The sequence below is a fragment of the Hibiscus syriacus genome, unplaced genomic scaffold (genome assembly GCF_006381635.1).
Source record: "Hibiscus syriacus cultivar Baekdansim isolate YM2019G1 unplaced genomic scaffold, ASM638163v2 tig00110384_pilon, whole genome shotgun sequence".
NCBI classification, from domain to species: Eukaryota; Viridiplantae; Streptophyta; class Magnoliopsida; order Malvales; family Malvaceae; genus Hibiscus; species Hibiscus syriacus.
Genome location: NW_024062715.1, coordinates 7,280,155 through 7,296,697, shown reverse-complemented (window position 1 = coordinate 7,296,697; position 16,543 = coordinate 7,280,155). Strand labels below are relative to the sequence as shown.

General features: G+C 32.8%; 1 pseudogene; it reads left to right on the top strand.

Annotated features, from left to right (window-relative positions):
- Positions 1-2,149: 2,149 nt before the first annotated feature.
- On the top strand, positions 2,150-3,752 carry LOC120122008 (annotated as a pseudogene).
- The last annotated feature ends 12,791 nt before the right edge of the window (positions 3,753-16,543 follow it).

Here is a 16,543-nt window from a genome sequence, read left to right as displayed (position 1 = left end):
AGTACTAAAAGTTTTGATTAAGAAGAAAGAAAGAAAATTAGATAGTTTTGGTTTAAAACTAACACTGAATATTCAGATCATTGACATGCAGTTCCAACAACATAAAGATTTCAACAAAAAACACACAATGCGAGCTGAAAATGAGAAAGTGCGAAAGAGGAAAAGCTTACTTTCGGATAGCCCAAAAAAGAAAATAAATATATTCTTGCAAGTGAGGGGAGAGGCTAAGAAATAAACGCAATTGGTGTTGTGTTCCAACAATTCTTCCTCTATTTTTTCTTTGTAAATAAAAAGCTGAAAGACAAAGCACTGATTGGGTTTACAATTTTATATAGCGGAAAATTAAAGAACAAAAACCAAACGAGAGTGCATGTGAGTGAAAGGGACTGAGAGGTGAATGCGATGTTTGGGATTTCATTATATTTGATCATCTGTTGGAAAATCTTTAACCACAAGGTTTAAACGAATAAATTATTTTATGTCATTTATTCAAAATAATTCCAGCTTTGTTGGTGACTTTCAACAATGATACTTAGTTCATATTAGTAGTATTTGTCAACTCTGCATTTCTAACCCCATTTTTTTTTCTCACAAGCATTTCATCGAACATCTATGCTTCACCTGAGATGACCTGTATATAACATTACACCTTGAATCATTGAAGGTCCCGATAGTCCCTTGGTCGGGTATTCTCTCAATGGACCCTTATTCAAGTCAACACCTCCACATAATTCAAAGTTATATTAGAATTTCCCATGCATCCCCGACTGAAAAGTTACGCTGGAAATGAGAAGAGATAAGCGAAAAAGGAAATTCAAGATCGAAAAGGAATTTAGGGTTTATAATGAAATTAAGGACTATGTTGCAAGTTTTAAAAGTTGGGGGACCTAAATTCAAGAGCTTGAAAAGTTCAGTGACCATATTACAAACATACTAACGACAGTGTAACGTCAGGGACCATATTGCAAACGGACTAAATGTTGGAGTACTGTATTACAAGTTTTAAAAGTTGAGGGACCTAAATGAAAACTTTAAAAAAATTCAGTGACCATTACTATACTTTACCTTTAAATTTATTTTGATTAATTTGATTCGACCACTTAATGAGTCAATTAAACACCTCTAAATATAACATCAAATAGAATAATAAAAAAATGCTGTATATATGATTTAAACTATTATAAATGTATAATATAATATTAGAAATATCACTATAATATAAACATATTATTAAGGAGGATTGTGAAATCTAATTGAAGGACATGGCATGTGGAACGGGTTCTTAAGACAGCGGTCGAGATGGGGACCGGGTGCCATCACTCACGTCGCATGTCCGTGCAATTCAATTCAATTCAATTCAATTCATTTCAATTCATTTCAATTCAATTCAATTCAATTCAATTCAATTCAATACAATTCAGAGTGATTCTTCTTACCGTGCTATCCACGCTCTTTAGTAGCGTCTAGTTGAATTACAAGTCGGGCCCTATCTTAAGTCTTAGAAGATTCAAATACAAGTTGGATTCAACGAGTTGAAGCTGGCTGGCCTGTGTACAAAATCACCCCGCCAGCAACGGCCGGAGTGTCCTGCACTATTAAATATTATTATTTTTATTTAAAATATAGTTCAATTTAAAAAATCCTTTTATCTATTTTTTTAATATTATTTTTATATATATTCAAACATCATATATTTGTATAAATAAAACATATTTATATAAAAAACATATATTTCTATTATTAATATAACATGAGTTTACCTTAGGTAAGGTCATGAACTTGGTTATTAATATTACGAATGAAGCAAGCCGCAATTGGATTGGAAGAATCATCCCATAATAAATTTATGCCATATCCTATATGAATTAGGCAATCGATAGGGTAAATACCAATTTTATTTACCAACAAAAATATAACGAGAGTTTATGTCTTAGTGACCAATTTGTAATTAAATAGTAATACCAATGACGAGTCTATCATTCATCAATCTGGATCAGATATTCCCCCAATTTCCCATCGTCTTCCTTCAATCATTCCTTCTTTTTAGGGTTTTGAATTATCATCACTTTTTAACCTTAAGCAAAAAAAAAAAAAAAAACTACAGTAAAACATAAAAATAATTAAGCCGCCATGCCAACGACACTGGCTATACGTATCATTTAGGGAGACTTAATCATTTTTATATAACAAGAGATTAAAGAAGAAACTTGAAGCTATTCAGCTTTGCGAACAACCCATATGGGTCAAGATAATTTCACTCCCCAAAAGAGATATTCTACTGGCGGCGGCGGAGGTTTACCGATAAATAACTACGATGCGACCGGTGGCGGAAGGAACCGTGCATTTCCCGGAATGCCGCGTGGGAGGCAGATGCACAAGACGTTCAACAACATAAAAATCACAGTCCTTTGTGGTTTAGTTACGATCCTCGTCTTACGCGGCACAATCGGCGTCGGAAATTTGGGGAGCTCAGAAGCGGAAGCCATCAATCAACACCTGATCGAAGAAACCAATCGGATCCTAGCTGAGATCCGCTCCGACTCCGACCCTAACGATCCGGATGAACGAACTGAGACGGAGCTCAATCCTAACGTTACATACACTCTCGGGCCCAAAATTTCGGTTTGGGATCAGCAGCGAAAGGTTTGGCTTTCTGAAAACCCCGAATTCCCTAATTTTGTTAATGGAAAAGCTCAAATGTTGCTCGTCACTGGGTCATCCCCAAAACCTTGTGATAATCCTATTGGAGACCATTATTTGTTGAAAGCGATAAAGAATAAGATCGATTATTGTAGGCTTCATGGGATTGAAATTGTTTATAACATGGCTCATTAAATAAGGAATTGGCAGGTTATTGGGCGAAATTGCCATTGATTAGGAGGTTAATGTTGTCTCATCCTGAACTTGAGTGGATTTGGTGGATAGATAGTGATGCTTTTTTCACAGATATGGTGTTTGAGATTCCATTGTCCAAGTATGATAAGTATAATTTGGTTGTTCATGGCTACCCCGATTTGCTTTTCGAGCAGAAGTCGTGGATCGCGTTGAATACAGGGAGTTTTCTGTTAAGGAATTGCCAATGGTCATTGGATTTGCTCGATGCTTGGGCACCGATGGGACCTAAGGGTCCGGTTCGTGACGAGGCCGGGAAGGTTTTGACTGCTAACTTGAAAGGGAGGCCAGCATTCGAAGCGGACGATCAATCAGCTTTGATTTACTTGTTGCTTTCACAAAGGAATCGATGGATGGATAAAGTTTTCGTTGAGAATCAATATTATTTGCATGGTTACTGGGCGGGATTGGTTGATCGGTACGAAGAGATGATGGAGAAATATCATCCGGGGTTGGGAGATGAGAGGTGGCCGTTTGTGACTCATTTCGTCGGCTGCAAGCCCTGTGGGAGTTATGGAGATTACTCTGTCGATAGGTGCCTGCGCAGCATGCAGAGGGCTTTCAATTTTGCTGATAACCAGGTGCTTAAGCTATACGGGTTTAGACATAGGGGATTGTTAGGCCCCAACATTAAGAGGATCAGGGATGAGACGACGACTCCTTCGGAGATTGTTGATCAGCTCGACATCCGGCGTTCAGTGAATGGAAACACCGAATCAAAGAGCTTGTAATCGAAACAGGTATCAAACACGTCGTATAGACAATGTTGCTCATCTGGTGAAAAGCCAATTTCAATTGTCATACGCTTCAACTTATTTGGTGTAATTGTATTGAATTCAATGAGAAGTTATTGTTTTCACGTTTTATTGGTCAAGCTGTTGTGTTTTTCCAGTTCCAGCACGGAATGAGATTTAATACTACCTCACTTCGGAATGAACAGAACACTCCAATTGTGGGAGGGAAAAAAATACACTCATATATACACACACAAATACATCAATATGGGGAAAGAACATTGACCAAAATATATATATATATATATATATATACTCCATAGAATGAAAAACTGCACGGCAATCAATAGTAGACATCCCATTTGTCAACTAAATTGGGGGGGGGGGGAAATTGATTTTTTGGTCTTCAAAATACCTCCAGGATTTCCCATAAAATTTGTGAATCTTGGTCTTCATCTTGAACCAGATGCATTCGCTCGGTCAGCTCTGGAAGCTTTGAGCTTTACGACGTGCTACCGATGCTTGCTTTCATTTCAGCAATTTGGTTCAACAATCCCACAATTTTCTCCACATTAAACACAATAGAATCCAATATCCATTACGAATAATACACCAAGTCCAAAACTTTACCTAAGATTCCATTAGAAAATTAATAATTTTGGAGCTTTTAATGAGAAATTGATCCAAATGTTGTTAATGAAAATGTGGAATCAATTGTTGGTTCGTAAATGTGCAGACATGCACGATGTGGGTAATGTGAATGTCCGAACCGATCTAATTCTTTGTGGGCTTGCGAAAATTTTAACCTAATGGTGAAATAATTTTTCCTCAAATAGAACATATTTTTTCAAAATCTCTTTTGGAATTAAAAGAATAAATATTAAAAAAGTTCTTTTAATCAAAACAGTAATTTTGGAAATAACTTTATTGTTTGATTCTCATTAATGCTTCATTAAGTCAAAAATTTCCAATTGTTCACAATGTGAACTCCCTATAAATACCTTGTTAACCTATTAATTTAAATACAATTAAAAAAAACAACTCAAAATCCAATTCAAAAGAATTATTTTCTTTAGTTTTTGGTGATAGGAAAAGACAATAAATAGTTTGTGATATCCGCAATTGTGCTACTGTGCGTTGATCATCTCGTTGTTGTATCCTAGGAGGTAGACGACCAAAGATCTCAAGCTCCAAGGAGTGGCCGAAAATCTATCTTAAGGAAACTGCGTAGTTGCAGACCTCAAGTCGGTTCCAATCGTTGATTCTATACTCCTTTTGATTATTAAATAGAATAATTTTTCTATGTTATTAATTGTTTTGTTTTATTCTTGTTTCATGTACACGAATTTTATAACGAGATCCTACCGAGGTGTTAATCGTCCTTTGCCGCAATTTATTGAATCACTATGGAAAGAATTTACGAATATGTTTCTTGGCTGTATTTGGTTTTATTGCTACATACCAATTATTTGGTATTGCATGTTTTGAGGATGGCATGGCACTATGGTACAAATTAATATACTTTAGTCATTTTGTTTTAATTATTATTTCGTTGTATCGTCTCGGATTGTTATACTTATAACAATTTAAGACATTTTTTTTATCCTAGACGACCGACGAAATAAAAGGAAAAATGTAATTGTGGTTGTATTTCATAGCACCTTGTTTAATATATGCATATAATTTTATTTTGTTCTCTATTAACGTTTTCCTTTTTCTTGTTGCAAGATCCAATCGTTGCGACAAGTTAGGATATGATGTCCATACGCGAGTTTGGTTTGTTGGCTTCGAAAATTTGTTTAGTTTTGTCCTTTGCGATTCGGTTGGACTTGTGCAGTGCAAGGTAGCTTCACATGGCTTGAATTGCACTAATTACATGAAACATTAACATTTTCAAATAAATTACATATTTCATATTTATTTGTTGTTCAATTCAATTTTGATAATATTCGAGTATTATCATTATTATTTTATTTTGGACTAATGTCTTGTTTAAATACATTTTATCTTCTATCTTTCTGAAAAAATCTGATACGATTCGTAATCTTGGGAAAGCTTCAAAACAAATAAATTCGTTTTCGGGATTTATCATGTCGTTTTAACGGGTTTGTTAAAAGTGGACAAATCTATTTAAATAGAAACTGTCGTTAAAGTAACATTGGTTAGTAAGTTTGAAATGTTGTTTCTATGCGATAATAAAAATTGAAAATAAGCGAGATTGATTTGAATATGTGCAATGTTACAAGAACTTTTTGCAAATTGTTTTACAAGCTCACGTAGGAACCAACTTGTGTAAATACGCAAATGCACGGTGATTAGCGTATGATGACTATCCCATGTTGATTTGCCTTTTTCGCAGATAAAAGAATAAATGTGATTCTTTTGTTACGAAAAAAAATTCATATGTGGTCATTGTCTATAAATGTAGAGCAATTAAAGAATTAATGTGATTCTTTCTATATTATGGTACTATTGGGGAATATCATTATGGTAAGATTTCGCCCTAAAGTGCACATGACCATTAATCATGATATAGTTCATGATATTTGTAACATCCCAAATTAAGGGTTAGTGAATAAATTGTAAAATTTCAAAATTTGGGGGATAAAAGTAGAATAGTTAAATAGTTAAATGATTTATGTGGAGATATTTCCTAAAAGTTGTTAGTAAATATTAAAGGAGTCAAAGGGCAAATGAGTAATTGAACAAGGAAAATAATTAAATAATAATTAATGGGTATTATAATACCCATGTGGAGAATGATTGAAGAGATAAGCTTCCAAGCAATTCTCTTCTTCATCTTCTTCTCTTCTCCACGTAAAAGCTCAAGCAAAAGGTAAGTTTTCTCATTAATTGATTATTTGTTCAATTAAAGGTTGGGTTTTGATCCTTAGATGATAACTAAGCTTAAGGAATGCTTAAGTTATCTTAAAATCAAAAGATAAAGGAGTTATGACAGATTAAAGAAAATGAGTTTTTAAGTGAAATTTTGTTTAAGAAGGTTTAAATGAATTTGGAGGATAAATTTGACTTGTCATCTATGAGAATAAGAAGTTAGAAGTGTTAGAAGTAAGTTTGGATAACATGGAAAATTTGGTATGATTATTGATTTTTATATGGAGAATAGAATTTTGAGGTTTAAGATGAAATAAATAGATATAAATGAGTTTAAGCATGTATATTTGAGTTAAGAATATGAAAGGGAATGAAACTTGAAGAATTGAAGTTGAAAGACTGAATTTTTGTGCAATGAAAAATGATTTCTATATGCATTAAGGGTGCATCGATGCATTAAGGGGTGCATCGATGCATGGATATTTCGAAGCTATTTTGTGTACCGATGCACCCATAGTGCATCGATACACTCCTAAAGGAAAAGCTGAAATTTGGTTTATTAAATTAGCTCGAGTTATTAACATCAAGTTATAAGGTTTAGGATTTTGATAATCGTCTCAGAAATTATGCTTATGTAGAAATTGAGCCTAAACAAGTTTCGGAACAATCAAAGAATTAGGATCGAATCAAAGCAAGGATAAGGTGAGTGCAATTTAAATTGTACTTATGTTATTGTATGTGTGACATGATTTGTATGAGTATATGCTAGTGTGATTGTGAATAGGTAGAAAGGAAACAAGAGATGATATAAGAATCTATTATAAGATATATGATATGAAAATATGATAGTGTGTTATGTGAAGGAACTATGAAATATATGAATTTATAGGTGCTATGTGATATATATATATATATGTTTATGTGAAACCATGCAAAGTGATACGAGCTATGTGAACATAAGTGACTTGAATTATATGAAAGTAAATTATGTGATTATATGCACATGTGATATGTGACAGAAAAAGGGAAATATGGGATTAAAAGAGAGATGATATGAATAAGTGATGTGAATATGTGAACATAAGTAAACAAGACATGATATATGTACTTACATGAGAACATGAGAAATAAGAAGCTATGTGATAAGGATATAGAGAATGAAATGAATGACATGAAAGTGTCTATAGGAATATGTGATATGTGAAAGTGAACCATATATATATATATATATATATGAATATGAGAAATGATATAAGATATGTGACATGAAATACATGATAAGAAGATATGATACTCTGTAAGGGTATTACATGACACGAAATAAAAGAGTTATGAGTTATATGCATATGAGATATATGTTTACACATGCATGTGGTATGTGACAGAATAGAAGGAACATGCAATTACAAGAGAAATGATATGAGTACATGAGCATATGAAACATAAAAATGAATGCCCATAGTATATGATACGAGAACTATAGGTATAGTTGGCATGCCAAGAGTCGAAGAATTACCTATGTCTTTCGGGACATATGGACATAATTACCTATGTCTTTCGGGACATATGGACAGTAAACCTATGTTTTAAAGAACATATGAACAGTTTACCTAGGTTCTTCGGGACCTATGGACAGTTGCCGAGGTTCTTTATGACCTCTGGATAGGTCATTCGGGACATTTATATGAGCTGTGGTGGTGATAAGAATGATAATAAGAATAATGGAATGATATGTATATGTGAATAATGTATATGAGAAGACATAAGAGTGAAATATAAGCAATGTAACAAGAAGTGTGGAATGACATGATAGGTGATAAAAACCGTGAGCCTATATGAATATATGATATGAATGTGATATCTGTGATGTATGTGAAGCATATGAGAATAACAATGAATTACATGTCATATGAACACAAGAGAAGTGTTATAAGCTAAGTGGCATATGATTATGAAATCATATGAAAAGTGGAATGTGTTATGTTGTGAAATGATACATGTGATATGTATATTTGGTAATCTGAAAGATTATATAGAAATTACATGATGATATGTTTATTTCTTGGTATAGTGATATATGTGTTATATGACTAATATATGGTAAGTAAAAGGGATTAATGATAGTATTTGCAGATGCATGCCCTTTGTTTATATGAAATGTTATATGGTTAGATTATATGTTTTATATGCCTCACTAAGTCAACGACTTAACGTGTGATTGTTTCACACATAGGTTCCGAGAAGAAGAAGATTGATAAAAGTTATGCAAGACATGTCAGTTCCTCCTTCCCAAAGATCAGATCAGAAAAGAAATGTATAGTATGTATTTTGTAATAAGGATAGTGGTTGGCATATAAATAAAGATTTGAATATGATATATATTCTAATCGGTTTTGAAAAGTCATACGATTGAGTTTTGTAATATTTTAAATGTGTATATGTAATTGTTAAATTTTATACAGATGAAAGCTTAGATTTTTACGAGTGTATACGGATTTTTACGAAAGTACTGTAGCAGTGCATCGATGCATAATTGATATTAGAAAATTTTCATTGTTCATGGTAATATTCACGCTACTGTTCATCACTGTTCACGGTACTGTTCATTATTGTTCACGGTACTGTTCATATAGTATTTCACTATTCATAAATACGTTTTATCTCAAACTTTTACCAAACACAATTGAACAATATATGATCGTATTTTCTTAATATAAATTTAAATGTTCAATTATTTTACAAGAATAAAGGTTTTGAAATGTCAATGTGACATCTTGGACTCGTATCAGGGTCGGGTACGGTTTGGGTGTTACAATATTATTGTTATGGTATTATATTACCTTATAACATTTGACCTATTAATATGGAATATTAAATATGGCATGAATAAAGAATACCTTTGGTATTTATCATTATTATTAAATGTTATAATAATAATTATTTGTGTTTTTGAAAACACTATTATTGTACTAAAAATTTATTTTGAGAAATTTTGTAGATACAAACGGATTTAAAGTTTAATCCTAGGCTTTTGATTATTGGATTGTCAAAAGTAAAATCAAAAGATTAGTTCCTTTTGGTTATTGTGTTGCAAAAAGTAAAATCAAAGTATTAGTTCCTTTCGGTTATTGGATTACGAAAATTAAAATCAAATGATTAGTTCCTTGTGATTATTGGGTCGGTAAAAATTAAAGGATCAATTCCTTTTGATTTCTGTTTGTTAAACAGAACCGAGTCGTTGTGATATATATGTTTCGAATTTTAATGTTACTAATCTCGTCGGTTAACAAAATATAAAGAAATAAATCACTGGATTTATTTCATCGTAGAATCTTACGTTGATTCTAACTTTGTAGTGGAAATAAATTATTAAATTTATTTCCTTAAGAATCTTAAATGATTCTAACTTTGTAAGGAAAATAAATCGTTGAATTTATTTCCTTGAAAATCTAGAATGATTTTAACCTTGTTAGGGAAATAAAATTATTAAATTTATTTCCTTGAGAATCTTGAATGATTCTAATTTTGTAAGAAAAATAAATTGTTTAATTTATTTCCTTGAATTCTTAAATGATTTAACTTTATAAGGAAAATAAATTGTTGAATTTGTTTTCTTAAGAATCGCGAATGATTCTATCTTTTAAAATGAAATAAATTGTTAAATTTATTTTATTGTTTATTTTATTGAGAATCTTAAATGATTGTATTTTGTTAAAGGAAATAAATTGTGAAATTTATTTTTCTCGAGAATCTTGAATAAAGAAATAAATTGTTAAATTTTATTTCTTATATGATTCTATTTTTTAAAAGGAAATAAATCGTCGGATTTATTTTCCTATTTTGGAAAATGAAAAAGATCATTGAATTTAGTTTCCTTTTTTGTATAAGAAAATAAATCTTTTGATTTATTTTCATATTTTATGAAAGAAAATAAATCATTGAGTTTATTTTTCTCTTTTACGAAAGGAAATAAGTCGATGAATTTATTTTTCTATGAATCTTATATGATTGTGATTTGTTAAAAGAAATAAATCGTATAATTTATTTTCCTGTTTTGAAAAAATAAATAAATTGATAATTGTTTTTCCTAAGAATCTTATATGATTTTGATATGTAAAAGGAAATAAATCATTGAGTTTATTTTCCTATTGTGTAAAAAGAAATAAATCATATGATTTATTTTCCTGTTTTGTAGAAGGAAATAAATCGTTAAATTTATTTTCCTAAGAATCTTGTATGATTCTGATATGTACAAAGAAATAAATCGTTGAATTTATTTTCCTATTTTGAAAAAGGAAATAAATCATATAATTTATTTTCCTGGTTTGTAAAAGGAAATAAATCGTTGTATTTATTTTCTTGGTTTGTAAAAAGAAATAAATCGTTGTATTTATTTTCCTATTTTATAAAAAGAAATAAATCATTAGATCTAGTTTCCAATTTTGTAAAAGGAAATAAATCGTTGTATTTATTTTTCTATTTTGTAAAAGAAAATAAATCATTGGATTTATTTTTTTGAGAATCTTGTATGATTCTTGTTTATAAAAGGAAATAAATCGTTGGATTTATTTTCATGATTTACAAAAGAAAATAAACTGGTAGATTGAATTTATTTTCTTGGGAATCAAGTATGATTCTATTTTAAAGGAAATAAATAAATCATTAAATTTATTTCTTTAAAATCACGATATGTTTGTAAAGTGAGATTTTTAAAATAAATTTATTTTGTAAATTGAATTCCCTTGGTAATAGTGGGTTTACCTTATCTACTTTTATAAAAAAGAAGGAATAAATATTTTATTAACTTCATTGGTGATAGGAAAAAGTATTGATATATATTTGCTAAAAAGAAAAGGTATCATCCATGCAGTATCGATACTCAGGGCAGCAATATCGATACTAAGGCCCTATTTTTACAACGTAATACATTTTTGGTACCTATACTCATAGGAGTATCAATACTTGACCCTAGGGTATCGGTACAATAGGTAGAGTATCAATACTACCCACCTTAGATGATCAGAATCGACCCAATTGAGGTCCGTAAGAGTTTGGGATGGTCTGTAAGGATAAAACTTAGTCTGTGGGGTATTTAATTGGCAAAAGAGGCCCAGAGCCACTCGTAGGAGTGTGTTACAACCAATGTAACCATACCAGGCATAAGGCGTTCAAGCATATTCAGTAAGTACATAACAAATATTTATGGATGGAGGATCAGTGCATAAGGTATATCGACGAGAGGTATAACCAAGTAGTCAGACTATGAGATAGTAGTGTTGTATACCGCAACAACGACCAAGGGTGTTGAATGCACAAATACTCCTTTAATTCGAGGGCAGTTTGAGGGGAAAGTGTAGTAATAGTGAATAATATCGCTACCCAGAAATTAACCCGAGTTAGATATCGGCCCAACCAGAGCCACATGCAGTAAACAGTAAACACAATAATCGTTGTCAAGTCTTGAAACACGTAGAGTTTTCCCTATAGTCAGAAAATGACTAGAATACCTTTCAGTAGCGTATAGCCAGGTTAGTACAGATTATCAGTAGTAACAGATTAATTAACCTTCACATAATGTTCTAGATGAGAGAATGAGTGATATAACAGCTAAAAACAGGAAAAAAATAGTAACAGTAACAGTCATAAACAATAACAATAGCGACTAGAAACAGTACAACTAGGATGTCATAAAACTAGCCTTTGTGTGACACTCGTGAAACGGCCAGGACACCCGAGTTGCTTTAGCAGTAGGGCGATTATCTTGTGTGTGTATCAGTATGTCAAGGTATATACCAGTCAGTGCCAAGGAACTTCTTTTGCCAAATGGGTGCAGATGCCCCAAGACTCGACGGAGTAAGTTGGCGGGGTGTACGTTTTCGATTCAGATTTCGGATTTCACCCTGGTGTACCCAAGGGTATACCGACATGCTAGAGGGTGCGTGAGCTCCGAGATACAGCCCCTCAACTGCACCATGATGCCTACCATAGCTTTATGTTTATTGTTATGTATTATATATTAGTATCTGGTAGGATAGAGGTGTGCGTAAGCTTCGAGAAGCAGCCCCTTAACAACATCACGATTCCTACCTTAGCTAGTGTATGAGTCACAACAGAGTCAGTATTGCATTCAGATAATGCACTGTAGAGTTAACATGACATTTAGATATTACACAATAGAGCCATTATCATATTTAGACAATGCATATCAAATATATAAATATTAGGGTTAGAGACCTTTAGAGGCGTACTCGTGGCTAAACCCTTAGTAGAGGATTAGGGAAGCATAAGACCCCCATTTCAAAGACAGAACAACTAAGCCTTAAGTAGGTATCACTTGATCTAGATCATGCACGTACCTAGTGCTTAGTGCCATATCTTCATCATGCTTGCGTTTATGAAATTCTTATACTGCTCTAGATTAGCGATTATACTACTAGGCTTTGTAAGCTCAGCTTTAGGATGTTTTCCGTTGGTAGGTTAGTAGCATGAGCAGTTCATAGAGCACCATCACAGTAGGACTTCCAACATCTCCTTCAGAGTACTGTACCATAACTTAGTGGGGATATGTATTAATAGAACTTTACTTATGTATTCAGTTTATTAAACTCATAATTGTATTATTTTGGTTTTAAATTATGTTTCATGGAACTCCAATTTTGTATAAATGTTTTTTATAACAGTTATTTATATTTTAAATATGATACCATTCAATATGTTTAAAAAGAAAATGGACAGGTTTTTGAAAATCAATGGTTACCTTAGTAGCCCAATGTGGCAATTTAGCCCAATCGGGTTTAGGGTATTACATGGTCTCCCTACTTCAGATGTAGAAACTGATTCCTCAAATTGTCTGCGTGAGCCTATCCTATATACTTCTGGTGGAACTCATCCAAGAAGTGCTCATTGGTGGGTCGTTCGGACTCCATCGCCATCTCAATTGTCTCTCACCAATCTATAGCATCACCATTCAGTAGAGAGGTAACGCACTCTAACATACCCTAAGGGGTAAGATGTAGCTGATGAAGAGTTCTAAGGGTGTCTCTCAGCCATTGGTTGACCGCGATCGGATCATCATATCCGGAGCCAAAAAAGTCTGTTGTCCGATACCTCTAGAGCCTCTCAATGGGGGACTTATACGGTGCTATAACAGGAGGGGATAGAGGATCTGGATGGGTAGGTGGTGTAGCAGGTATCCTAGGAATAACTCTAACTATATTTCTTAGGGTCACGGTCAGATCTCAGAAGAAGGTTGCCTCATCGACCTCCGCGCCCCTAAGCTCTTTAAACTCAGAATTCGGGATGAATTCATAGCGGATATCGCATGCTAAGGAGACTCTACTCTCGTGTCTACCCTCGTGACTATGATATAGGCTCTCATCCATGGCTCAACTTAAAAATTAAGATAAGAAATAAGAGTTATTATCGCAATTCTAGATGCAAGAGTACTCTTCACTCCTTAGAGACATGTATACTTATAGACTCTTATTGACTCTGACCCATGGGTCTTAGAAACGTCTAAACCTGACACCTGATACTACTAAATGTAACACCCTAATTCGATACAACATAAAGTCAACTGATTAGAATGCTACACGAAACCACCGTAGTGGCTAACCCAATTTTTTTTTCTTTGATAACTTAATGAAATGACAAAATAAAGAAATTTCAAACATAAATACAAAATAAGTTTACATCGGGAAGCTCCCAAAATAAGTATACCAAAATAGTACAACCCAACATTTCAAAATAAAGTTACGACTCAAGTACATGAAGGTCTATTAAATATACATGTATTCTAAAGGAAAATACAACTCGAGACGTACTCTGTTTCTTACTCGGTCTAGAAAGTTGCTGCTCAAAAAGCTCCTTTAATGATCCTCCTATATACCTACATACAAAAACAAATTTCGAACGTTGAGCTCACTAGCCCAGTGCCACACTTACAACTAAACCATACTAAAAGTGTTTATCAACTCATGCTATCGAGTGAAATATAAATAGTGAGTATACTCATATGCTTCACTTTACTCTAGGGTATACATCATGGTGCGTCTAAGGGTTACATATCTCGAAGCTCACACACCCATCTAATCTACATAATGTGAGATACAAAATCTCTACATTGGACTCAACCCTCGACTAACCCACCCTCATGAGTGTAAGGCCTCGCGCCCTTGTTAGTCATTTTAAAGTACCTCGCACACTACCTAAGGATATCCGAACAATTCTATTTCTCAACACCAAACTCATTTACTAGAGTAACTTGGATGTTGTAATCATTTACCGAGCATCAACCAAGGCTAGTTTTATTTTACACTAATTGATCTTGTTTCTAGCTGTATTTGATTATTATTCTTGTTCTCACTTGTAATTTTATTTGCAAGTAGTTAAGGAGTTCTTGGGAACCTCAATACCTCTTCAAAATACCTTGGAATTATTACCCAAAAATGTACGATGGTACCAATACTAGGGCTCTCGGTATCGATACTGACCCTTGAATATCGATACTCTACAACAAAAATTCAAATGGGAAAGGGGTAGTATCGATACTCTTAGATCGAGTATCGATACTTCCTGGGGTATCGATACTAATTTTGGTTTTGATGTTTGGAAAAAAATATCTTGGTATCGATACCCTTATAGGGAGTATCGATACTCTACCCTTGGTATCGATACTCCCCGTGAATACTGATAGCAAAAATACACACTGGAAAATTGATCTCAATACTAGACCTATGGATTTTGAAATTAGGACCCCAGTATTGATACTCTCTAAATGAGTATCGATATTGCTCACTCAAAACTCTATTATTTTTACCTCTCGTAAGAACAGTTTCGTTACTATTCTTTTAGTACCGATACTCAAGCCTATAAATACCCTGTTTAGGCACGAATACAACTTCCAAAGATACCCAAGATGTCCTACTGAGGTTTTCAAACATTTTTAAAGTCTTATTTGATAAATAGAGGTCATTAAAAGGGCTTTATAACATTCTAAAACACCAAAATAAATAATTAACCAATAAATGCTAACTAATTCTCTATAACTCAACTCTTTAGCTAAAATGTTGTAATATCCCAAATACTGGGTTAGTGACCAGAATGTAAGATTTTGAAACTTTGTGATCAATTTTGATAAATTAAAAAGTTTAGAGACTTAATTAGAAATATTATTGTGTCGGATTGAATAGAAAATGAGAAATAATGGAAGGGCATAATGGTCATTTGATAAGAAAATGAATAAAAAATTCATTATGGATGTTTTATATATACACGTGGAGAATGGAAGAAATGAAAGAAAAATATGGAGACTTTGATTCAGTTATCTTCTTCTTCTCTTCCCGTGACTCCTTTGGTAAGGTGAGTTGGTCACAAGTTAATGTTTTCTTTCATTTTAAGGTTGGTTTTAATTCTTGGAGTAATAGGAAAGCTTAAGTAAGCTTAAAGAGAAGTAAAAACTCAAAGATTTATAAGTTATAGGAGATTGAATATAAATGGTTTTTAAGTGAATTGTTGAGAAAGAGTTAATAAATGGATTTTGAAGTGAAATTTGACTTGTCATGAGCTGAAATAAGAAATCTAAAGTGTTATAAATGGATTTAGAACATGAATAATTGGCAAGATTTTAGTTTCAAGTGATATGGTGGAATTTTGGGATGTTGAAGTGTGTTAAAGTGATATAAGTTAGTTCTAATAAGTGTAGTTAAGTTTATATGCTTAAAAGGAGATCGAAATGGAAGATTTAAGTAAGTGTTAGTAAATTTTCGGGTTGAAATGAATAAATTCACGGAAGGGGTATCAATATTTGATGAACAATACTGATACTTCAAAGCAAAAATAGGTGAATCTAGGTTTCAGTATCGATACTGGAAGAACAATATCGATACCATAAGGTAAAATTCGATGAAATGCTTTAATCAGTATCGATACCGCAAACGTAGCATCGATACCAAGGGTATCGATACTAATGGAAGAGTATCAGTACCATTTTTAGAGGTCAAATTCCAGAATGTAGAATGGGCATCGATACTAAAGTATAATATTGATACCATAATGAGGAAGTATCAGTACTGGGCTTGGGG